The sequence below is a fragment of the Adiantum capillus-veneris genome, chromosome 5 (genome assembly GCF_014529385.1).
Source record: "Adiantum capillus-veneris isolate H3 chromosome 5, ASM1452938v2, whole genome shotgun sequence".
NCBI lineage: Eukaryota > Viridiplantae > Streptophyta > Polypodiopsida > Polypodiales > Pteridaceae > Adiantum > Adiantum capillus-veneris.
The window spans coordinates 106,111,458-106,138,173 of record NC_140935.1 but is presented as its reverse complement, the minus strand read 5'-3'; the positions used below and the strand labels follow the sequence as shown (position 1 = coordinate 106,138,173).

Sequence of the window (26,716 nt, the reverse complement as noted above, 5' to 3'; positions counted from 1 at the left end):
ATTCAGCCGACACGAGTCGACGTAATTCCGTGCCCAGAGAGATTGGCCCCAAAGACTTGCGTCCCTTTCGGTATTTCTTTTATATTAATCTTTTGGCAAAGTACAACCCCCACATGGTCCTCCGCTCTTAGATTTTGCGTCCAAACTCCTTTGAGAAGTGAGGCCCTTTGGGCTCTTTTATTCTTACAAGGGATGCTAAAAGCAGAGCCCCAAAATCAGTTAAACTCAAAAGCAAAGGTTTCAAAAGCTTCAAACTTAAAAACAAATAAGTTCCAAAAGCAACTAGTCCTCAAAAACTCGCAAAAAGCAGCGAGCACAAATTACGAAATTATTATGAAATTTTGTACAACTGCCACGTGAACATGTTAGCGCAAATTGCGGACGTCTGTACACTTGCCACGTCATCAGCCAATCATCGTTATTTCTGACCTACCACGTCAGCAATCGACGTGTGTAGTGTGTTTGTCCGAGGGCCTACCATGTCACCAGTTTGTGACATCATATCCCCCCTTGAGAGAATTGCAATCGCCCTCAATTACGCTTGCAAAACAGACAGAGACCATATATTGTCTTAGTAGACACTGACTGTTAGTATCGACGGACTAGACACGACTCATCTAGCACTTGTACAAAGACGACAATCACATCATTGCACATGACATCACATGACAAGCAATCACAGAAACATTCATTTCAAATCTCAGACAATGATTGCTAGCAACGGATTTAGTAACCACATCTAAATCTATTCTATACCTCATTGATGTCGGGTTAACTAATCTCATATTGCAATCATGCCTATAGAGATTTATTAATTTATTTTTTCAGACAAGTCGCAAACATCTCTAAATACAATTTCTTTTGTAGCTCTTAGAATCGTTCTCCTCAAGCATTAACATCTACGAGAATCATTTTTGAGGATCCCAATATATCATTAAGTTCATACTGAATAGAGTGTCCAATCATTATGTGATTTATGATTCGTTATCAAGTTCATTCGGGAGCTGTCATTGCTCCATTTTATTCTTAATTCTGCTCTTTTTCCAGAATTAAGAGATCCTTTCATAGAAGATTAGTTTTATTCAAAATTTAAAACATCTTTCAAAAAGGTCTTGTTTCATAAATTGCTAGTTCAAAAATTTCTTCATAAATGAGTGTTGTCTCGTCCTACTGTCCTTTCAATCTACCAATCATCCTGATTCTTGTGCCCTTTTGGGACACCGTGTAGCGATATGTCCTTGTTCTCCACATTCAAAACACTTTCCTGCTTTGAAATATTCATTTCTGTGGTCTTTTGTTAGTGAAGGGTGTCTATACATGCTTGAGACAATAGTCTCTGACAGAGATCCCCGTTTCACGAGTTTGTTTTGGAAGGCTATTTGGGAGAACATTGGCACACGACTGCAATTTTCGTCATCTATTCACTAGCAGACAGATGGGCAATCTGAGATTGCAAATTCAATCGTATTGGATTTATTGAATTATAGAAGATTCAATGAGAAAAGTTTTTGCCTTTGGTGGAATTTGCCTACAATAACATGATCCACTCTGCGACAGGGAAGGCCCCATTTGAGATTATTGAAGGTGTTACAAGGGTTCCACCCTTTCTAAACATGGAAGATAAGATTTTTGAAGCCGATCAATACACGAGGGACTTGTAGGGGGTAGCAGTTGGAGGAAAATAAAAAAAATGGTCATATGAGTTGAATGGAAGGGTTAACTGGAAGAGGGAAAAGGTAAGACAAGGGGTAGCCAGATAGAAATAGGGGTGCTCTTTCCCTTAACTCTTCCATTCAACTAATACAACCATTTTTTGATTCCTCTAGCTGGTACCCCCTACGGACATTGCTTTTGCCAAGGTTCGGGAGGCTTTAGCAAAGTCTCAAGAAAGACACAAGAAGCCAGCAGATCGACACCGTCGCGATTTGAAATCAAAGAAAGATGTTTGAGTACTCTTATGTTTTGAGAAGGTACGCCATTGTCACAAGACGGGCACCACGTGCCAATAGAAAAGAACAGAATGAACAGACTTTTGGTACTTCAATAACAATTGAACTGAGAGGGAGAGACGACACGCGACATGGAGTGGCGGAATTCCACCCAGGAGAGTATTGACCCCAAACCTTGGCGCCCCTTCCGATTTTTTTCTTTATATTGATCAACAGAGTATAAGTCGGTATTACAGACTCTTCACCTTCTCTAGGATGCATGCCAAAGAATGAGCCCTTAGCACATATTTAATTGCCCTTGGCTTATGAAAAGCAGTTTACATGAAAATCCTTTAAACTCAAAAGTTTCTGGTCCAAAAGCAATGCCAAAAAGCTGCCAGCGTAAATCACGGAATTTTGTACAATTGCAAGTCCAAAACGCGGAAATCCGTACGGCCTTCCACGTAAGCATTGTTTGTGTGATTTTCGAAAACTGCCACGTCATCAGTTGCGAGTCTTGCTTTATTTTTATTCTTTATGTCACTTTGGGCTCCATCGAAAGAGGTCCCCATAAGTTGGTAGAACTTCTTCTTTTGTTACTTGTTCTTCTTAGGGTTTAGGCCCCTTGGCTGGCATCTGCAAGTTGGCTCCATTCTTTTGGGCTTTGACAAGTTAAGCAATTTGTGACACAGTTTATGGCCTGGCGATTACAATGCTGTCAAGAGAGGTATGTCACAAATTGGTGACGTGGCAACAGACCTTGGACACACACTGTTGAGATCTCCTCGAAAAATGGGCTTATAGTGACGTGGCAGAGTATGGAACCCCCCGCTTTTTACGTCGACTGTTATCGACGTGGCATTCATATGGATTTTTCGGATTTTGCAAAGTAGTTGACGTTGCATTGCGTACGGATTTCCTAGATTTATGTTTGTTGTTTTTATGGCAGCTTTTGGGGATAATTTTTTTTGAAAGAGAAGCTTTTCAATCGAATGCTTTTGGGGCTTTGCTTATGGCAAAAGCATCCCTTGTATCAATAAATAAGCGGGCATGGCCTCATTTCTAAGAGTCTGATAGTGAGCACCTACCCACTCTCTTGTACTTTGAACACAAATTAATACAAAAGGAAATATCGAAAGGGGCGCAAGTCTTTGGGGCCAATATCTCTAGGCATGGAACTACCTCGGGCCGTGCCGACTCAAGTGTGAATTCTGAACTGTTTTAAAGTGAATATTTGCTGTGTCGCGGTAGAATCTTGACTAGGGGTGTCCAAGTTTGTTATAGCCACCATCCATTTGATTGTGACATGCATGCCAAAAAAGCATATCTAAAACAAAATGATTTGAAGGCAGCCGACTCCATTGCCCTTCCTTGCGGTGTTGTGGTCATTTGCTGCCGCCTTCCACTCTCATAGCCTTCGCTTGGCTTCGTCCCCTTTGCCTCTACCGTCATGGGTCGCCACTTGCCTGCAAGCAATGTGCGGCACCCCTTTGCTTTGCCAGAGGGGATCTTCCCCGATTCTAACTATTAAACAATAAAACTGAGTGGGTACTGGCCGTTTCCAGATAAAAGAAAAGATAAATGTTGTCTCCTTTAGACTCAAGCTCTTAAATACTTGGAAGATTCACAATGCATTCCATGTGAGTCTATTGAAGCCTTTTAAAGGCAATGTGCGAGTTGATGGGGAGCCTGATGAGCAACCCGAAGTAGAGAAAATCAAGGAGATACTCGTTCCAGAACAGATTTTGGCACACAAGGAAAGAAGGATAAAAGATAAAGGGATTAGGCGGTTCTTGGTTAAATTCAAGAACTATTGTGCATTAGATGCGAAGTAGATGGAGGAGGACTAAGCAGAGACTTTTCAGATTTTTGGAACTTTATCTTTAGCATTCGGGTTACATAGTCTACTTTGATAGAACCCCAAATTTAGTGAGAGAGTGAATCTAGTGTAGTAGGTTTGCACAAGAGGAGAGTTACTCTTGTCCTTTGTCAACAGATTACCCCGATTTTGAATAAGGTCATTGATGTCCTCTTTGGGTTTCAAAGATGCTAATGGGCTACTAATGGGCTGACTAGTATTCTACTGTATGACTTTATGACACAGAATTCTCGAAAATGCATATGATTATGTGCTCTCTCAGACCCAATCATGCTCCTTTGTTTGCAAGCCGCGTCGATGCTTGTTTGCTTGAGACTTCAAAAAAAAATCTTCCTGAAGGGATTGCTTTGCATCTCTAGAGTTATGATTGAAACTCAATATGTAGATCTCTCTCTCTCTCTCTCTCTCTCTCTCTCTCTCTCTCTTTTTAGTCTCTTGGGATAGTTTCCCACTACGTTAAAATTCTCTCTCTCTCTCTCTCTCTCTCTCTCTCTCTCTCTCTCTCTCTCTCTCTCTCTCTGTGTCTCTCATGCGCAACTGGCATATCACCATGGTTGACACGTACGGTCACGTACGACGGGTACACGTACGAAAACGTGCGGTTCTAATCGAACTAAAGAAATTAGGTGTACGTTGACGTAACGTACGATGCAAAAATAAATTCATACGTCTTACACACTACAAGAGAGACTAAACCAAGAATTTTTTAAACTTAGAAGTTGGAACATGATAGATCATATAAGTCATGACATAGACCTTAGTACTTAGTACTAAGTACTTGTAACTTAAGTCTTACAAGTCAGAACATGAAAGATCTGTCGATGGAAGGAAGATAGGTTTGATGGGAACATATCTATCTTCATTCATGTGGCTGGTGCTAAATGTGCGTGACTTAGTTCGGGAATCCCTTAAGACCATAAAACATTCTCGTACTTGTGCTTTTGTCATCGACCCTTCGATGCACCAGAAATGTTCATGACTTTGTCATTTTCACATCGAATCTATGAAGCAATCTTCTTTGCATGCTTTGTCACCCATGTTCTCATGGAAAATGCTCCTTCCCGGTGGTTGGACACTTCCTTTAGATGGTCACCTATGCGGTATGATGCATTAGAAGTGTGTGGTCTAGATGGCCAATTATATGTGCCCTCGTAGTGATGTGGTCATTCCCTTCGAATATCACATTCAAGCTACTTGTTCTAGGATGCTGCAACGTTTGCTTGACATATTTATCTATTTGACGTATGGGAGGGTATGGTGAAATATACACAAATTGCTCTTTAAAATTGTTATTTGGGCCTTTGAACAAATGATTACTAGCTTCTATGAATGCTACACAATTGGTATCCATTCTCTCCATCATTGAATGTCTTGCTAGTTTGAAGAACTTTAAACAAATCCAAATTTGAGAAACTCTCGTTTGGCACCCCCAACACGTTCTAGCATGTTTACGAACACAATGAGGATTTTGATTTCTAGTTGGTATAGCTCAAAAAGAAGGGATAGCTGGTTGATTTAAATGGATGTTGACCAAATTATATGAAATGGTGTATGGTTATAACTTTTATCTCCTCGTTTGTTTCATTTATCTTTGCAAAGTCTATTCATTTATACCGCAGAGGAGATTTTATTTTTGTACCGGTGTAACTCGTAGAGCTTATTGATGCGCAAAACATAGCATCGTGGAAGAGGAGGATTGAGTCAAGAAGTATCTATGAACTTCACAATAGAAGAAACCATCTCAAACTTAGTTGCTATGTATCTCCTTTGCTATCATGTTTGTCATGTCTAGTCCATCTTGTTATTATCAATAAATTTTAATAATTAATGTTAATGTTGCTTTAAAGCGTATATGGTACTGAAATGTGAGCAAAGATTAGGCTCTAAACATTGGATTAATAGGAGCTAAAAGCAGAGTAATTGTGTAAAAGGAGAGTATGAGGTATATTGGTTATTTTTTCAGAGGAATTGTCTTATTGATCAAGTTAATCTTATTCATGATAAGTTTATCAATGCGAGAGACTTGACAAATCTACAGGGGTTTGGCATTTCTTTTGTAAAAAGAGAACAAACTGCAATAGCGAGCGGTAGAAATCACATTATACACAACCAAATGTTGTGTACCATAAATAGGATTGGGCCAACAAGTATCACTAACATTGACATTATAAGGTACCATCTCAAATTGACTTATTTGCTGTGTATGCCTATTGTCATACCTAGCCCTTTCTTATTATTGATAAATTTGAATAGTCAATGCCTACTTTAAAGGTCATATGTTGTGAAAGCTGGTCAAAACTAAGGCTATAGACATTGGATGTAGTGTTATGTTGATTATGATTTTATTTCAAAAAAATTAAACAAAGGAAGGGTATGGGGTATAATGGTTAGCTTTTAAGAGGATTTATGTAATTAATCAAGTAAATCATCTTTCTGATGATATATATTTCATTTTTGAAAATCATGTGCAACAAATCTTTCTTGGACTTAAAATTAGACTTAGGAAACCTTGATTTAATAGGAAAAAGGTAAGGTTTGCCATTTGCGGGTTGGAAGCAAGTGAGCTAGAAGGACAATTAGTGACTATGGTATATGGTTGGTTTGAGGATTCACTAAGATTACCCCGTGCGAATGAATTTGAAACATTTCATATGGTGTTGTGTTGTGTTAAGAGGAATGTTCTAAACATTGTATTGCTAAGAATGTGGTAGAGCTTTTCCAAAACTCTCTTAAGCCATTAATGGTGGGAGTATGCAAATCTAAGCCCCCTTACTCAAATACCATCTTGATATGTCGCATCTTTAAGACTGTCAATAATTCTTCATATATAAATCAACAAACGTATAAGTAAATAAATAATAATTAGATAGTCCCATGGGGGGTTTAGCCCAATTGACTGCTTCTTGTATAGTTGAGCATTGAGAGCCTTGCCAGGCAATGAGAATTGTTTGTTAGTGCTTACCAGTACGGCCGCCCGCTGGAGGTTGGTCTCTCTCTCTCTCTCTCTCTCTCTCTCTCTCTCTCTCCCCTTCACTCCCCTTGTTTATCCAGTGCTTCACATTTAGCTTTCAACGCGCAGATGTTGTGTACTTGGATTGCTGTTATAGAATACATATAGATACAGTTGCTCGACATGTGGTAAGCACAATGAAATTGAGAGGTAAAGTGAGCTGGTTTGTGTGGTACGAGATGCATTCTTTTTCTATCTAATAAGAGTTAAAAAACTTAAAACGTTGAAAAACTAGGAGTAGATCTTTATGTTTAGTAATTTAGAAATTCATGCAACAAGATTCTCTTGAATTAGAGGTCTTGTTTTTTAAGCAGTTGCTTGAGCATTAGCTTGGGAAAGAATTCAATTTCAAATTGAGAACATGGGTAAGTTGTTATAGAAGTGATTCACATGTAGTGGCAAGCATAACGATATTTAGACGTAAAAGTGTCGAGATGTGGTTTGTTTGCTATGAGGTGGATTCTTTTTCTATTTAAGCAGAGTTTAAAAATATAAAGGTTGAAAAAGCAGGAGTGGAACATTACATTCAGTCATTTAGAAATTCATCCGGCATGTTATTCTTGAAATAGAGGTCGCGTATTTAAAGTAGTTGCTTCGACATTATTGTGGGAGAGAATTCAGATTTGAGTTGTGAACAGTTGTTCTTGTGTGTGTTGTTTTCACATGGTGGAGGTAATGTTTAGATCTAAAAGGCAACTTAGGCACCACTCAAGACAAACTTCTACAGGCTTGATTCTTAGAGAGTGTCTTAACTCTTGCCATAATGGAACAATTAACTCATAGCATACATCGTCCAATTCTCAAAAGTGTGTTGGCAATCGTTGATAAACTTTGTTCATGTGAAAAATGACAGCCACAGACTACTTGATGAAATATTTTTATTGTGAAAAGTCTTTTCATTGCCAAAGGGTCTCAAATTTTATTCTTACCTAGTGTCTCATCAATTTCCATCATGGAAGAATGTGCACTTAGATAAAATCCTTCACCTTTGAAATAGGTCATTACGAATGGTTGGCTCCCATGGATCATTTGGAGTTTCTTCTTACTTCATCTTTTAAAACTTATATATCAATGCCGGATATCCCCTTGAATTCTTGGTCAGATTTGTGGCTAGGGATGATGTTGGTCATGAAGAAAAGTATAGGGTAGTGTTTACAGCTCCTTGTTGTTTTCCTTAAATGGTGAAGGAGATGAAGCTTCCTAATTGTGAAGGGAATCCACAATTGGACTGAGGAATGTGCATCTCTAAGAGCCCACGCAACATGTAGTGAACATTCTCCAAAGAAAACCATACGCTAGGCACACACTAGCCATAGATGTTAAGGGGGTTTTTTGGTAGCATTTTCAATCAGGATTATGAATGGCCTTTGAGAGGCGATCTTGTGTATATTCGGCACCTTGGGTGTCAACAAAAGGGAGAAACTAGGCTCGAGACAATCTTGTGAATATTCGGCACCTTGGGTGTCAACAAAAGGGAGAAACTAGGCTCGAGGAGATTGATTCCTTTGGAAAGAGTAAGGAATCAAACCTTGAATGTTAAGAAGAAAGGAATGGAAGAGAAGCTTTTGAATGGAATCGACAAAAATGGTGAGGAGGTTGAATTTTGAATACTAGCAAGACAAATTATATCATGTAGCATATCCAGGGAATGAGGTGGGCATGTAGTTACTAGATGTAAAATCTCCTCTCAAATCAGAGTCTTCCGTCCTCTTGGATGCAAGATATTCCCTTGCCATACCTACAATCCCCATAACACGGTTTAGATGGCATATTTGATATTTCCTTTTACTCTACGTTGGTAATTCCTTGATGCTTTATGGCTCCCCCTTACGATGCATCCTAAATAGTCCCTTATTGTGGATCGAATATGCGCAACATTTGAATAATCTTTGCTTCATTTATTAACTAGAACTATCTAGAAATGACATGTTTAACATTACGAGGTTCTTTACTCTATTTTGCTAGCCTACTTGGTTACAACATGCACAAATTTGTAGGTTAAACCCCTATGTAAGTACTGGGTTACGCATAACTAAAAGATTTTCCTTATTTGAATCACATCTTCTTGAGATCAGCAAGGCGTCAAAACATGGTGATGGAGTCTTTACATGTTTTTGGATACTTGATTATGGAATGGACGGTATGTTCATTGACTCCATGCTTCGTTGCACATTTACATGTTTCTCAACACCTTCTATATGCCAGAATAAAAGTACCAGTTCTATTCTTTCTATGTTTTATTAGGGTATGCTTTTGCTATCTCCAATTGCTCTCTTTGGTAACCGTAAGTTGCAAGAATAATTCTTTTGGCATCTGACATTGATAATTTTTGAGATTTTTTCCACTATGATGTTTATATGAGAACGTAAATTAGTATTTGCTTCATGAAACCAACATGGCCATAATGTTCCAAAAAAAGACATAATTGATGTCTAGAAAGTGAGGTATTAAGAATGTGTACATAGAAGGCATGCCATCCAATGGAGGTAGTAGACACTATAGTCAACCAAGTATTACGTAGTTTTTACGTATCCTAGAATAATCACATTATTGGTCATGCAATCAAATAGTCTATGAATTAAGCAATAGAACCATTGAAGTAATGCATACCCATAATGATCAACTTGTAATAGTTCCAAGGGTGTGCTTTCCAAAAAAGCAAATCCTAAGCAATGCTATATTTTCAATCTACAAAGGATTTCATCAAGCGCAATTGTGGTAGAAAATCACGTAATACTCGGTTGACTATAGTGTCTGCTAACTCCATTGGATGGCATGCCTTCGATGTACACATTCTTAAAATCTCACTTTCTAGACATCAATTATGTCTTTTTTTGCAACATTATGGCCTAGTTGGTTTCATGAATCAAATACTCATTTATGTTCTTGTATATAGACTTTTTATTGTTTACTATAGTATAGGTCATGAGTATGTACTCATTCCATCACATGAAATGTTCTCAACCAAGCATACAAAGGTTTCAAGTTTTGTTTGATATCTATGAGACATTGACATGCAATGAGTGTGAATTTGGCCTTCATCAATACTGTGGAGAGGAGTAGTTGTCTGAGAATGCAACGCTAAAGATGTCCAGCTAGAATCGATTGAGGTGTTGCCAATGTGGTAGCAAGAAGGGTCCAACTTGAGAGCCAAGTAGTCATTGATAGAAATTGAAGAGGTGATCGAGGTGCAACTTGTGTTGAGGCAAGCAAACTGGATGCAAATGTAGAAGGGCAAGCAAGGTTATTTGATTATTGTATCAATGGGATTGTTGACATAGGAGGAGATTAGTAGTGGACAATTAAGCCAATAAAAAGGTAGCGAAGCATTGTGATGGTTGTCTTGGGCTAGTGAGGCTAGCTTGTGCAGGGAGCATGACAAAGGTAATGGTGGTGAGCGTTTTGGGAGGGCTACACAAATGGTTGCCACTTCATCTATTCCTATGTAGAGAATAGCCTTTTGGAAGGGATGAAAGGTCTTGTAGGTTGCTAAGACAAATTAATTTTCGTGTTTTGTGGGCTATAGCCACGTGTTCTACAAGGCTCATTTGATATAGACGAGCCACACTAATGGTCCAATATATATGAAATCATATATCTCAATAGCACATTATATATATCTTCTCAAATATAATAAAATTGATAAACTCACAAGAAGAAAATGTTTTCTGGGAAAATAAAGGCTAATTGAGCTTAATGAGTGTGCCGCATATGATAGAAATGAAAAAACTGCTTAATCAAGGACATAAGAGGTAAAAGCTACAACTTATAGCTTATCAATGATAATGGATTGTATTTTAGGTGATGATGATAATAGCTTAAAGAGAACCTTAAATGAGTAGCTTTAAAAATGGTTTTCATTCAAGGAAAACATCCCAGCGAGCAGAGATCACTCGTGATCCTTCTATCCATGATGCATGTATGTCCATTGTTGCAGATGCTCATGTGGCACATTGACAGTGGTGCTACAAAGCACACTACCTCTCATCCTGACTTCTTTATTTGTCATGAGGATGTCCCTCATGGGAATATAGTCAGTAGTGTCAACAATGTATCTTATCCAATAAAGGGAGTTGGAAAGATTGTGTTGACTCCATCAAATGATAGTTCTTTTACACTTGTTGATGTATTACATGTTGTGTCTGTATTTGCACTCGCTAGACTCGAGTCTTGTAAAATTTGAGGATGACAGATACAGTTCATGATCTCGATTTCGGTGATGAGATTGGTGAATCATGCATTTTATGAGGTGGTCTATATAAGCTCACTTGGTATGACAAGTGTGGACAAAATTTTGCAAATGCAGTTGTGGATTCTAAGGCTATTTTAGATGCAAAACTCTAGCATGTACGTTTTGGGAGTTAAATTTTGTCAATTTGCTGTGTTTACTTAAAGTTGATATGGTTTCTTTTTGCCGCTTCTTGAAGCACTTGTAAAGCTTGTTTGTGGAAGTTGTATTTTGGGCAAAATGCAACTTTCAAAATTTCCAAAGGATGGTTGAGTAAGGGCTATATGCAAGTTGCATCTTATGTATAGTGATATTTGTGGGTCGATGCAAACTGTGTCCTTGGTCAATTCCTTTACTTTGTTTTATTGATGATTACTCGAGGCATGCATGGGTGTATCCGCTTAAAGCTAAGGCTGAAGTATTTATGGACTTTAAGCAATTTTCGGCTATGGTTGAGAATGAGCAGGTTAGAGGTATGCCAAAATGGCTCGTGCATACTTTGTGTGAGAGTAAATTGGATATATCTTTTTCTAGTCGTACTTGTTGAGGTTCTCGCCACGAATCTTATGCCTCAGATTGTTATGCTTTGGCTATTTCTCGCATTTGTGATGTAGAGGAACCACTGTCTTTTGATGAAGCACATAATTCAGAAAATTGGATGGCTGCCATGCAATCAGAATATGATGCACTTTCAAAAACTGACACGTTGACTTTATGTGATTCACCTTCGGGTAAAAAGGCCATTGGTACGAAGTGGGTTTGCAAGTTGAAACACAAGCTGGATGGTGAGATTGATCGCTATAATGCTCGACTTGTGCAAAAGGTTATGTACAACAGAAAGGCATAGATTATGAAGAGACTTTTGCTCCCACTTGTTGTATGATTACTGTGCATTTTCTGGCAGTTGATTTTGGTTGATATGGACATCAATCAAATATTATTACTACTTTCTTAAATGATGACATATTTGAGAAAGTTTGTTTAAAGCAGGCTCATGGTTTTTTCATTAAAGGGCAGGCAGATAAAGTGTGCAAATGTAAGAAAGTTTTCGATGGGTTGAAGCAATCTCCTCGTGCTTGGTATGAGACGTTCGACAGTCATTTGGTTAAATGAGGCTTTAGTAACAATCCAACAGAAAGCACTTTGTATGTAAAATGTGAGGGTGGTGTATTTCTCATCGTTGTTATACATGTGGATGATTTGTTGATCATTGGTCGAAATGAGGCACATATTGCTGAATTTAAGGCTGATTTGATTGCTACTTTCAAGCTGAAAGATTTGTGGATATTGAATCATTATTTGAGCATACAGTTTAAGTAATGTGATGGTCGTATTGCCTTGTGTCAGACATGTTACATACTATGTAAGTTTGGATTAAAAGATCGCAAATCTATTGCCTCTTCCATGAAAACATGTTTGAAATTGAGTCTTCATGATGTTGGCGATCCTGCTAATGTCACTCTTTACCAAAATGATGGTGGATGCCTTATTTATGTATGCAACTCAAGGCGAGATATTTAGTTTTCTGTCACAGGTCAACAAATTTATATACAACCGAGGGTGTAAGCATTGGCAGATTGTCAAGCGGATCTTTCGCTACTTCAGTGGCACTTTACATCTTGGAATGTTTTATCTCAAGGGGGGATCATTGCCACAACATCTACATGCTTTTTTCGACTTAGATTGGGTTGGTTGTTATGACATCGAGTGTCCATGAGTGGTTTTTGTTTCATGCTCATGGTTGAGCAAGAAGAAACCTTTTGTGGCCACTTCTACTTGTGAGGTTGAGTATAGGGCAATCTTCACAGTTATGGTTGTGTGTGCATGACTCATACACTTTATGGTTGATTTGGGTGTTGGATAGGACATTGCCAACATCATCTACATTGACAGTCAGAGCGTATTGGCAGTTGTAAGGAACCCAATTTTCCATGCTGGCACAAAGCACATTAAGGTTCATTATCATCATTTGAGAGAGAGACTCAGTATGAGAGATCAGTTTGGCTTATGTGCCAACACAAGACCACCTTGCATATCTTTTCACAAAGGCATTATGTCGTGAGAAGTTCAAAGCTTTCCGCAAAGATTTAGGCTTACTCTGCTTTGTGGAATGATTTGTGTTCTCAGGGCATGGCACTTCCCTATACCTTATGTGCCAGCTCTCGTTCACCGCATCACTCCCATGGGGGACTTGTTACCATACATATGTGGTAGTGATGCATCTGAACACACTTAGGATCGTCGGGGCATTTTTTCCTTGAGTAGGAGATTTTTCCACCCATGCATTGTATATACGCCTGTCACTCTAGGGTTAACTTATCTTTCCATTGCACACTGAGTAATACTACTGTCTGTTGTGTGTCTTGAGCTTCCTTCGTCATCTCCAAGCTGGGTGTGTTTTCTTGCCACCCTATTTCCAACATTAACAAAGGCTAAGGTTAATGAAAATGGCACTACAAGAGGCTTTACAGGCTAATGATAGAAATTATAACACTTTTAAATGCGGCATTTTATGACCCATCATTGCTGTAGCATCGGAATAATCCTTGGCATCAAAACATTAGTATTACGATCAGTATTAGTACCAATATTACTATATGTGTTAAAGTCAATATAGATTGACTATGAAAGTGACCGTGGAATACCCATTGCAAAACCATAAATATCAATGATATGTGGAGCAATTATATGGATGGGCGAGCTTTCTACCACATCAATCATAATATAATTAAGGCCATGCCTCATGTTTCCCAACAAAGACTACTTTTTCAATGTACACGCTCATGAAGAACTGAAAACACAAAATGAGAAAATTTCTAGGAGATTAGTTAATAAAAGGTGCTAAAAATTTCTCCATTAGATGCCTTTGCCATATAGAGCATTCCATGGGCATGGAACATTCTTGGATTCTTTGCTAACTTGAGTCATGGAACATTCATATTTAATCTTTCCAAGAAGAGGCCAAGTATAGAAGGGTTGCATGAGTTTTCAATCAAAGTACAACAAAATTTTAGCAACCTTCCTATAGTACCCATGATGTCTTTTGGAATGCACTTATTACATTATATTCCCAACAAAGGTATGGCAAAGAAGCTCTTAATTGATTTCATGGGAACTACATGTAAGGGAGATGTAAGGTCTTTTGAGGTTAACTCTCTTAGAGTAGCTGAGATAATCACATTATTTGACTATTCGTTAGTATGGTTTGCTCTTCTAGGTAGTTGTGATGCATAACCATAATGATAGATATGCATAGGGCCCTTAATGGCATTTTGGGGACCATGCAAAATGATGCTTGCAAGCCTATCTAGTTGCTACTGCGTCTTAAAATAGATGTGCAAGGTGCCAATAAGGTGGAGAGTGACTAACCACCCTCAAGAACCAAGAAAGCCGTCTATACTTGCAATAAGCAGCGAATGAGAAATGAGTGCTCGGATACAATGATTCCACCTTCTCCAAGGATAGAAGTGTGATTGGTTGCAATTTCATGTAAGGGACGTGCTATTGTCACCAAGTTACTCTGAATGTCTCTTTTGGTTTTACTAGCAGTTTCACCCTTTTCCTCCGGGCATTAATGCATTCCAATAGATGCATTTTGGTTTAATTACATATCTAGTTTTGTTTTCACTTGATGATAACAAACACTTCGGCTAGTAGCTACCTCTATCGCATTCAAAATAATGAAATTCATTTATAAGGTAGATTTGATGCAGTTTACACCTTACAATAGAGAAATTATAATGTATTTATTTGGTTATTCACTTTCTTTTTTGCCTTCTATTCCAACTTCTCTCCTTCCCTCCTCGTGTCGTGTGTTCACCCTCTATGTGTGAGGCCCTAGCATGCTGCCTCGTTGTGTGCCACCACCTCTATCAAGTTCAAGAGACAGGGCTAGCTACAAGGCGGTTGCCTTATGTGTAAAAATCTTCTTTCTAAGGAGTTGTTAGTGGTTGATGGGCTTCTTGTTGTATTGCATATGGTGGATAGACCAATGAGGCATTCATCATTGTGAGAGAATGATAGCAATAAGGATTGCGTAGATTAGAGATAGTGTATTCAATACACTGAAATGAACTTGCTTGAATAAGAGAGTGAGAGAGAGTACAAGTTTAGCATAGTTGCATTATATAGGTTCCAATGATAGAAGGTGGAAATTAAGGCAAGAGGGATATGCACCACAATGAAAAGGGGCAAGTAGCATGTGGGCTACAACATGTAGCATGTGGCCATAAAGTGTAACATGTGTGCATGGCATGAGAAGCATGTGTTAGAGATTCCTATATAGGAGGTTGTATCCATGCACATAGGGGTGCATGCTAGTATGCTTGGCTTTAGGGATTGGTCATATATTGAGTGTAACCTAAAGGCTTACCCCAATTCATGTCCCTGTCAGCTAAAGTTAACACAAAATACATGGATTCTAAACAAGGAGTCTAATATGGACTACATAGTGTAGCTACATATGGCTCATAAGATCAATTGAATGCAAGAGGATAAGCCTTACCACCAAACTCTAGGTTTGGGAAAATGTATAAACCCATCATAACACATCCTCATAGTAGATAGTGTTGAAATTCCCTTCTTGTTCTTCTTTCTCTACAACATGTACTTTGCCTTTGGAAGCTCTAGGATTCTTTTGGTTCTTAGAATTATCTTTGAAGAAACACCAGTTGGGTGTATGTCCCTTCTTATTGCAATGAGGACATACCTTAATGCGGACGCAATCTTTTTATTTCTAGTTGGTTTTGCGACAATGTGATCAACCTTAACCTTTTACAATCAATGTATTATTTTGAGACCTTGTGTAATTGCTAATTACTTTTTCTTTTTGTAGAAGTAAATTGATTACATCTTCGAGTGTAGGAATGTGATTTTTGTCCTTGTGCATGGTCACTATGTTATCAAAGCTACTTGATAGGGCTTTAAGAAGGATGGCTATTTTATTATCGTTTGGAATTTGTACCTCGGTATAAACAAGTTGGGTTGAGATACTTTTAAGTTTGTGAAAAAGGCTAGTAATATCATCTTAATCTTGCATAGTCAGACCATGTAACTGAATTTTGAGGTTCATGTTGGAGTGCTTAGCTCGAGCACCAAGAAGATGCTCTAGGGTTTTCCAAACATGAAGAGTGAATGTAGCATCATCAACATTATGGATGAAGTCATCTTTGAGTGCCATGATGATAATTCCAAATGCTTGCTTATCTTTGGATTATTGTTGAGAATTTAAGCTTCGCATCAAGGCTTCTCACCCTAGAGCATCTTCTTGGTGCTCGAGCTAAGCACTCCAACATGAAGAGTGAATGTAGCATCATCAACATTATGGATGAAGTCATCTTTGAGTGCCATGATGATAATTCCAAATGCTTGCTTATCTTTGGATTATTGTTGAGAATTTAAGCTTCGCATCAAGGCTTCTCTGACAGTTTTACAATGCTACACAAATTCTTTTACACGAGCACCGTCTTCACTTTTGTCTCCTGCCAAGTGTAAAATTTGATGCCATTGAACTTGTCGATGTGTTTGGTGGACATTGTCTCTAGGGCGGTCTTAACAAAAAACTTGGTAGTGTCTTGACCCTGTGGCAAATGTTATCACTATTACTACTTTTGGATATTTTATCAATTTTGCATATATTCTATTCTTAAAGACCATTCAAAAGAAGCAATGTAAATAAAGCTTTTCTTTACTTAGTATTCTTAGAGTTTAAGTAGAAAGCAACAAATTCTATTTTTGGGTGCATGCATGCAGAGAGAGAGGGAATCCCGAAATCGCGTCTTCACGTGCATTGCTTCTTGTCTCTTCATCTCCTCTTCATGAGGAAGACGAGCGCTCCCAGAGCATCTTCACCAAACAACTTGGTGTACTTCCCTTTCGAGCCAACAGAGCCATCAGAATTTTCATTAGAGCAAAGCTACACAAGGTACACTTTTGTCCTGTTTTATGCTAATGTTCTTTCTTAATCATGGCATACACTTTCTCAATTGTATATCTCATGCTCTCTTATCTTCTATGTATTTATGTTATTGTAATTCATGCTCCATGAGATGAATAAAGAGGTGAAAGGCAAATGCTCAATCATATTGATTGAGGGGGATGGTTGGTAGCTAGTATGGTGTCCTGCGTTTGATTTTTGTTTAAGTTGCTCTCTTTGTGTGTTGTGATTATTCAATCAATTATTTTGCTGAATTTATTTCATTTTTAATTAATTAGAGTTGTACTGAAAGTGTTGGGAAGATTTCATGAAGCCAATAATGGTATCAGAGCTTTGAAAATGCTCCAAATAGTGTGCAAAAGCAAAGAAGAGCGCTTCTTGTGGAAAAATCATATAAATTTTGGCATGAACTCTCTCAAGAAGATCGCCTTTGAAAGGCTTTCTCTTTGCTAAATATGCAAGAACAATAGGCTTCTTCATCTTAATAGTTTCAATCACAACTATGAGGGACCTATTTTGAAAAAAAAAAACGATGTAAACAATTGAAGAAAAGCAACAAAGGCAATTTATGCATCACTTACTCTCAAGTAACAATCACAAAGTGTTGAAAATCAGCCTAAAAGTCAAATCAAAGTGCCTACAATCATCAACAAAATGAGAAAATTCTTTCTCAATTGCTTCTATCCACTATTTTGGATTGTTCAAAGGTGTTGCATATTCACTAGAGGTCTTCTTGGAATGTTTTTGGCTTGCTCAATATACAATGATATCATCTTATTTGTTTTCTTATAATTATGTTTCTTTTTGCAATTTAATTCTTGCATATATTATGGATTTATTTATATTTTAACTTTTTTTTTTTTTTTTTGCTTGAGTTAGCCAACTATGACCACCCAAGATTCTCTTGTTATGGATCAAAAGATTGGTATTCTTTTGAAAGGGCTTGAAAAGAACACGCTACATATACTCTCTTTCAACAAAATCTTGAGAAGTTACAAAAGCTTCCACAAGTGCAATCACAAAGATGACAACGAAAACAAGCAACTTTTCAGAGTGATTAAGCATACTTTGGATGCTCAAGCCAAGAAAAAATAAAACAAGATATAAAAAAAAGACATTTACTTTATAAAGTATGATGGAAGAAAGGATGCACGTATGATTCTCTCTTAATTATCATCCTTGGATGACTGCTTTCAAGGAAAAAAGTTTAGTGAACAAGACAAAATCAAGTGTGCAACAAACCAAATGAGGGAATGCGATTTGCTTTGGTGTACTGTGACTTGTAAACGACACCAATGATCACAAATTTGGATTAAATTCCAAAGAATGGTAATGAAGTACTTTTTCTCTTCTAAATATAAAAGGAAAGCAAACATGCATGGGATACTCTTCAATCTAAAATTGTTACACAATATATAGATAGATTTTGGTAAATTCTACGCTACTTGCTTTTTAAAATGTAGAAAAAGTTTCTCGATCTACTTTCAAATGAAAATATATTGTTAGCTTGGATTATACTTTGTATGCTGAGATCAATAAATTTCTTCCTCGTACATTGGAAACAACTATTTATTTAGCTCATGATGGTGAAGCTCCGAAATGTAAAGATCCAACAACTTGAAAAGATAAACCAATAAAAAAGAGTTATTCTTTTTCCTCCACCACCACAATGTATAAGTCCTACTATGTCTCAATCAAGGGTCAACGACACCAATGGACAACGAGCAACACAACATTACATCCAATAAAAATGGTTTTGGACAAATGAAGGTCAATATCAATGGTTCAAGTAATGTTTTCAAACCTTCATATTTTCTTTCTTGAAGTCACAAAACAAGGCTCCACATAGTCACAACAATAATAATGGCAACAAGAATAATGGAAAAGTTGATGTGAAGATTGTTGTTTGCTACACTTGTTACTAAAAGCAAGTCAGCACCTTCCTCACACTTTAATGAGGGGATTGAAGAAGATTGTGACCATCAAGTGCACAACATGGAGATGGATGTTAACATTGCAAACCCTTTTAAAGATGACAATCAAGAACCTCAAGTAACTCAGACTACCAAGATCACAAAGATGCTTCTATTTCTCAGCTACATAATCTTTTATGTATGTAGATTCAAATGGGGGATGATGCTTTTAAATTATTACACGATGATGAAAGTACACATAATTTCATTTGTACACGTGTTGCATAAATGTTGAAATTGCACACGAGTCCCATGAATTATAAAGTAAAAGGAGCTTTCCAAGGAATCAAAATAATTTGTGTGTATATGTTAAAAGCTTTGCAATACCAATTAGGAGACTTCATTGATACACAAGATTTCTTAGTAGCACCATTGCTAAACACAGATTTAATTTTGGGTATGCCTTGGAGACATCATTGTAATCCAAAGATTGACTATGATAAGCATACACCCATTGTAACGCATAATAATAAATCTCACATTACAAGTTAACTAAAAGCTAGAACTACAACCTCTTCTTAGTCACACTCATGTTAAAACGTTAGCTCAAAAAGATAACGAATAATTTCTTTTTCTAATCAATGAAATTGAAACACACAAAGACTAATTGTCTCCTTCTCAAGAGTTATTTTCAATGAAATATTAAGAAATTTAAAGAAATTTTTGTTGAAGATTTACCTTCAAGATTACCTTCTTCTAAACTAAAAGACTTAACAATAGACATGATTCTAGGGAGTGCACTACCTTTTCAAGCACCATATCGTCAATATAAAATTGAACAAAGAGAAATTCAATATCAAAACGGGAAATTATCAAATCATGGTTTAATTAAGCCAAGTAGTTCACCTTTTGGTACACCAGTTCTCTTAGTAAAAAAGAACTCAATAAAATAACGATAAAGAATCGTTTTCCTATTCCTCGTGTTGATGAATCACTTGATAAACTAAGTGGTTCATCCAATTTTAGTAAGATAGATCTTAAATCTGGATATCATCAAGTGCACTTGATGAAAAGTGATGCGCATTAATCTGTATTTCGAACATAATTTGGTCATTATGAAATTCCTTTTGGTTTAACAAATGCACCTGCTACATTTTTACACATGATAAATCTCATCTTTTTGAAGCATCAAGATTGTATTGTGGTTTTCTTTGATGTCATTTTGGTTTTTAGTAAGAATGAAAAAGAGCATTATGTACATCTAGATTTGGTTGTTTAATTGTTGCATGAAAGCAAAATTTATTTGAATCATAAGAAAAGATTATTTTTCAAAATCGAGAATGAAATATTTAGATCACATTAACTCCGGCAAAGGAATCTATGTGGATCCTAAGAAGACTCAATGCATCAAGGAATGACTGAGATTTCATGAAACTTGCTCTTTTCTTGGGTTGTATAGTTATTATAAAAAAATCATTCTAATTTTTCATACTTGGATTTACCATTTACAAACCTTTTGAAAAAGAACACATCTTTTGCTTGGAATGATCAACATCAAAAATCTTTTGAGACACTCAAATATGCACTCACACACGTCCTTGTCTTACGAATTTTTGATTTCAAAAGACCCCTTCTTTTTTGTTACGACTGATGTTGATGGCTGTAGTATTGGTGGTGTATTGATGCAAGATAATTGAGAAAGAGAATCATGAAATCACGTCTTTGTATGCACGGTAATTTTTCAACATGAATCAACTTGTTGACTCTTTCTTCAAGAGGAAGACGAGCTCCGAGAGCATCTGATGAGGTGATCTAATGTTTTATCCCGCTGTCAAAGCTAACAAAGCTATCAAAATTTTCATCATAGCAAACCTACAGAAGATACATGTTTGCCCTCTTTATTGCTAATTTTCTCTCTTAATCATTGCATACACTTTCGCAATTGCATAGCTCATGCTCTCTTATCTTCCATATATTTATCTTATTGTAATTCATGCTTCATGAATTATAATAAGGATGCTTCATAAATTTATTCATTTGATGCTTCATGAGATGAATAAAGAGGCGAAAGGAAAATACCAATCATATTGATTGAGGGGGATGGTTGGTACTCTATATGGTGTTGTGTGTTTTGATTCTTGCTCTCTTTGTGTATTGTGATTATTCAATCAATCATTTTGCGAAATTTATTTGATTAAATTAATCAAAGTTGTGTTGAAAATGTTGGAAAGATTTCAGAAAGCCAACAAAAATTTTGGAGTGCAATGCAAGAGCTCAAATATGGCGTGCAAAGTGTTTTTACAACCAAAGAATAGTGCCTTTTAATGGGGTGACATGTTCGAGCAATTTGAGTAGTTTCTGAGCAGTTCGACTAGCTTGGGGGTTTTATGCCATGTTCCTCCAAAACGATTTCTTCTTCCGCTTCACGCACACACACACACACACACACTAGCTTGGGGGTTTTATGCCATGTTCCTCCAAAACGATTTCTTCTCCCGCTTCACACACACACACACACACACACACACACACGATTAAATTTGCAATCAATGGCACTAATTTTCTCCAAATTAGGTGATTGAGGACTCAAAAGAAATCTAAGAACACAGACCTCTATACAAACACTGATGCAATAAGATGGGGCATTTGATTTTGCAAATAATCACGTCAAGAATGCACAAAATTATGGAATTTAATCAAGGTGCTACCTGTTGATGCTTGGGCGTTGTCGGGGATAATGGGTTCGTGAGGTGAGCCGAGTTAGCACCGGGTTGCTCTCTATGGAAAAAATAATAGACCAGATGCACTACACTAAGCAAACAACTCAAATAACACTTAAATGATTTAAAATTAGCACACTAAAAGCCTCAAGCTGGTAATGGTTAATTCAAAGTGGAATTTGACTATACAAAAGTTACTGTTAACGACACTGCTCATTTTCATAGGTCATTTTTCGGGCTCCAAAACAATGTTTTTTTGATAACTTTTGCATACAAAATGCAATTTATATAAGGTTAGGATGTAACCTTGGGTTTTGGCACGCTCCACACGCAATGGTGATGTCCATTTGGACTAATTTTGACCTTTGAAATTTTTGCTCCAGCAGCTGTTTATTGTGTGTTGAGGATTCCACACATGCTTTGCTCTCGAATGTGAGAGGTATTGGCTGCAAGTTTGCTCACAGGTGGGAGGATACGATGTATGCCTTATATGGTTTGATGCTTAGAGAGACTCATGTGATTGGAAATTGAGCTCGGCAATGTATGTCTTGAGCATGTTTTTGGGCAAGTATTTGTGTACTAGATTTGCAGGTGTTTGCAATGATGTATGCAAAGTGTGGAGATCGGTGCATGCATTTGGAGTGCGGTTTGATGCGCTTTGGTTGCTCATGGTTTTGAGCGTGCAGTCACTTTGGTTACTTGTTTTATAGCCATTTTGCTGATGATTTCAGTTTTGACTCCCAACTATAGGTCGAGTCTAGTACTCCCACAGGTGTTGCCATTTACAATTGAGGACATCTTCTGCAGTGTTTTGGCTTGCATACCGGTTTCGATGCAGCAGGTGTCTTGAACTTTTGCTTTGTGTATGCTTTTGTGGTGTCACAAACTGGTGACGTGGCATAACCTTGAAAACACCATCAAGTGGATAGTAGACTAGACACACACACACACACACACACACACACACACACACACACACACACACACACACACACACACACACACACACACACACACAAAACAAAAACAGTCCTGGAAATTACGTTGCAAGACTGACGTGGTAGTGTACAGCTTTTTGTGATTTGCGGCGCCATTTGCGGTGGGAAAAGAGCTGACATGCTGACGTGGCTGAACGTACGGAATTTTACCTTTTGCGTTGGGAAAAGGCAATTGAATTCTATGCAAGCTTTTGGATAATTTGCTTTATTTTTGGAAGGCTTTTGAGTGAAAGCTTTTGGGGCTCTGCTTTTGGCATCCCTTGTAATGAATAAATAAGTGGTTTGGGCTCCCACTCCGCAGAGCATCCGGACACAGAGTCTGAGAGTGAGACCCCTCCCACTCCTTAAACTTTGAGCACAGATTAATACAAAAAGAATTACTGAAAGGGGCGCCAGTCTTTGGGGCCAATATCTCTAGGCACGGAACTCGGCTGGACCATGTCGAATCAAGTGTGAACTGTGAACTGTTTTGAAGTGAATCTCTACTATGTCGAGGTAGAATCTTGACTTGGAGTGTCCAAGTTTGTTAGAATGGTATCAGAGCGCGGCCGATTTCTTTTCTACCGGGAATCCGATCCTTTTCTTGCGACACTTATGGATTCAAACAGAGATCAGTCGACTTCCTCTACATTTGGGGATGCAAGAAGAGATCATGAAGAAGATTATCACGAGGAGTACGACCCGCCTTGGACTACTCAGACAGAGGTTGAAGAGATGGAGCGTCGACAATTGGTTGATGACGCGACAAAGATGATGATCAATCTTGCAAAGGATCCGAAATTTGTAAAATTTTTGACTCAGACATCCTTCAATGAAGTGCACTCTCAATGGCAGAAGGCCACAAAACTACCCGTCAAACCGGCACTCAAGAAACCTCCTACTCCGAGGATGTTTACAGAGCAAGAATTGGAAGAGGTGGTTGATACACGGATTACCCAGATTTTTGACGCAACCAACAAAGCCAAAAAGGGCGATAAAAAGCAGAAGAAAGAAACTCACTTCCCGGGTTATTTGGGTCGTCAATCTTCTTTTGCCTCGACAGGAAAGCAGAAGAAGCATGTGCAATTTGAAGAATTATCTAGTTCTTCTTCTTCTTCTTCTTTTGATAGTTCTTCTAGCACTTTTGACTTGAGCAAAGAAGACAAGAAAGAAAAAAAGCGAAGCAAAAAGTAAAGCTTCGAAAAGGGCAAGAAAAAGGCAAAGAAGCCTAAGTTTCACCCAGTTTCTAACAGTTCTACAGAGGAGTCATCTTCAAATAGTTCAGACTCCGATGATCACAGATTTTATGCAAAGAAGAAGAATTTCTATAAAGCCAACAAGTATGTTTTTTTGGAGGATAAAAGCAAGAAAGTTCGAGAATTTAAAGAAGGTGGACAGTCAATTAAATTTGACACTTTATTGTGGATTTTGAGATGCTTCGAGGGCTTTGGCCTTCATACAACATTTTGATATAGCTTTCTCTGGAGGGCATTACTCTGAGCACTCCGAGATTTGGAGGGCTACCTCTTACTTCAAGGGAAATGCTGGAACATTGTGGTCCACTTTTCTATGGAATAAGAAAGCGCTAGTTAAATGGCTAAAATTTAAAAGGCCTTTTATTTCTTCTTGGTTGACTCGGGAGTACGAACGCGACATACGAATTGCTTGGAATTATCTCCAGATGACGAAGAAAGATACTTTGGCTGCATATTTTTGGAGCTCTTTTCTACCCGCTTCTTCATTTAAGAACATCTCGTTTAAAGAGCAGATTGAGCGGTTTAGCTGCGGACTTCCTACGAAGATCCGAGATCACTACTTAGAGCAAAAGTCAGATTCTATTCAAGAACTGATGAGTCATGCGAAACGGGGCTTTGCCATACAGTCAGGCAGTTTGACTTACCCCAAAGATGAGATCATGAAGCAACAAAAAACCGAGCAGACTTCTAAAAATGAAAGTAGAAAGAAGAAGAGCCCCCAAGATAAAAAAGATAAGGATGCACGACCCCGGCTCACTCCTTGGGAGAGAGCCAATTACATCAAAGAGGGGAAGTGTTTTGGATGCGGGGAACAAGGAAACGTCTCTGCGAAGTGCCCTAAAAAGGCACAAAAAGAACAAGATGAAGAAAGGCCAAAGAGTTCAAAAGTAGCTGAGGAATGTAAACAGATAGGCAAGATGAAAGCAGGACTGGTTCCAGATTGCATGGGTACTGACGCAAGCATGATTGATGAGAGTAACAAAACTTTGTCGAGCTTGGGGCAAAGTGAAAGACCAAGAAGCCCTGATTTTCTTTGATGGAGGAGCCAAGGCCAACTTCATTTCACGTGAATTGGCAACGCGGCTCAAGATTATACCTGATCGAATGGAACCACAAGCAGAGGCAGTTCTAGTGGCACCCGGTAGGGACATAGCCATTATACCTGTCATTGGCAAACTTCGGTTGCATTGTCAGGGTATTTGGGGCACGAGGACTTCTACATAATGCCCTTGGAAGGTTGTGATGTCCTCCTGAGAATTCCTTTGTAGCATAAGAACAACGTCGTGGTCGACTATCGGGCGATAAAAGCGCCTTTCACTACAGAAAAGGGCTGAACCATTGTACTTGATGTGAAACTTAAGGGCAAGTCTGTCCCTATTGTATCATCTTCGGCCATTTTAAAATTAATGAAATCTAGTCTGTTTGTTTACTCGATCTTTTTGAAAGAGTTGAATGATGATCATAGGACAAATATGTTTGATGTAGAACGCCAAGATTTTCTCCACACTCATGCCAATTTCTTTTCTAAGGGCCTGCCAGGCGAGTTGCCACCAGCTCGTCCTGAGAATCATACCATTGATCTGATACCTGGAAGCACACCACTGAACCGGTCACCTTATCGTGTGAGCCGAACCCAGAATGAAGAGATTATGAACCAAGTGAAAAACCTCTTGGAAAAGGGTCTTATCCAGTTGAGTACTTCATCTTGCTGCTCTCCGGTGTTGTTAGTTTTGAAGAAAGACGGATCTTGGAGAATCTACATTGACTATAGAGCTCTCAACGAAATCACCATCAAGAACAGATTTCCGATTCCTAGGATCGATGATATTCTTGACTCACTACACTGCTCCTCTTGTTTCAACAGGTTCAATTTGAAGAGCGGATATCATGAGATCCGAATCGCACTGGGAGATTTCTAAAAGATAGCTTTTTGGACGAGCTTCCGTTTATTCAAGTTTTTGCTTATGCCTTTTGGGCTTACCAATGCGCCAACGACCTTTAACCGAATTAACTGAATGATGGACATGATTTTCAGAGAGTACAGATCTTTGTGGGCAGTTTCTTTGATGACATTATTTTCTCCAAGGATAAGGTAGATCATAGAGAACATTTGCTACATGTCTTTCACGCATTGTGGGATCACAAGTTGGTGATCAATGCAAAGAAGAGTGAATTTTTCCTACCATAGATACACTTTTTGGGACACATCGTCTCAGCAGCAAGAGTGCAGATGGACCTGGCCAAGAAAGAGACTATCCGTGATTGGCCTGATTTGAAGAATGTCCATGTAGTTAGAAGCTTCTTGGGCTTATGTTCTTACTACCGGCGGTTCAGTAGAAAGTTTGCAAAGGTTGCTTCTCCTTTGTATATCTTGACATTGAAAGGAGTCCCTTTCTCATGGGGACCCATAGAGGTGACTGCCTTTCAGACATTGAAAGAGAAATTGACTACAAGACGAGTTTTGACTTTGCCGGATTTGCAGACGTCATTTGAAGTATATTGTGATGCTTGTGGTCGTAGTCTGGGTGCGGTCTTAATGCAAGAAGGCCATGTCATTGCCTACGAGAGCCAATTGTTCTCAAGCCCGGGAATTGAAAGCAAAAATATATGAGAAAGAGCTTTTGGCGGTTATCCATGCTCTTACTCAGTGGCGACATTACCTACTCGGAGACGATTTTACGATCTTCACAGATCACTAGAGTTTACGATACTTCTTGTCACAAAAGCAGCTATCAAAAAAGCAGATACGGTGGGTGAACATCTTGTCACAGTTTCACTTCCAGATTGTCCATGTGCAAGGACAAAAGAACTTGGTGGCAGATGCTTTGTCTAGAAAGCCATTGGTTCTGGCTATTTCCACGATACACCAT

The 26,716-nt window shown here is 38.2% G+C and overlaps 1 protein-coding gene across 2 annotated transcripts in view; it reads left to right on the top strand.

Annotated features, from left to right (window-relative positions):
* LOC147457872 (KH domain-containing protein At3g08620-like) overlaps positions 1-6,082 on the top strand; it is a 55,617-nt gene extending 49,535 nt beyond the window's left edge. For both annotated transcript variants that reach the window (XR_015188157.1, XR_015188155.1), the window contains exon 9: positions 5,846-6,082. The gene's annotated coding sequence lies outside the window, so the exon portion shown is untranslated. The remainder of the gene's footprint in view (positions 1-5,845) is intronic.
* Positions 6,083-26,716: the final 20,634 nt, after the last annotated feature.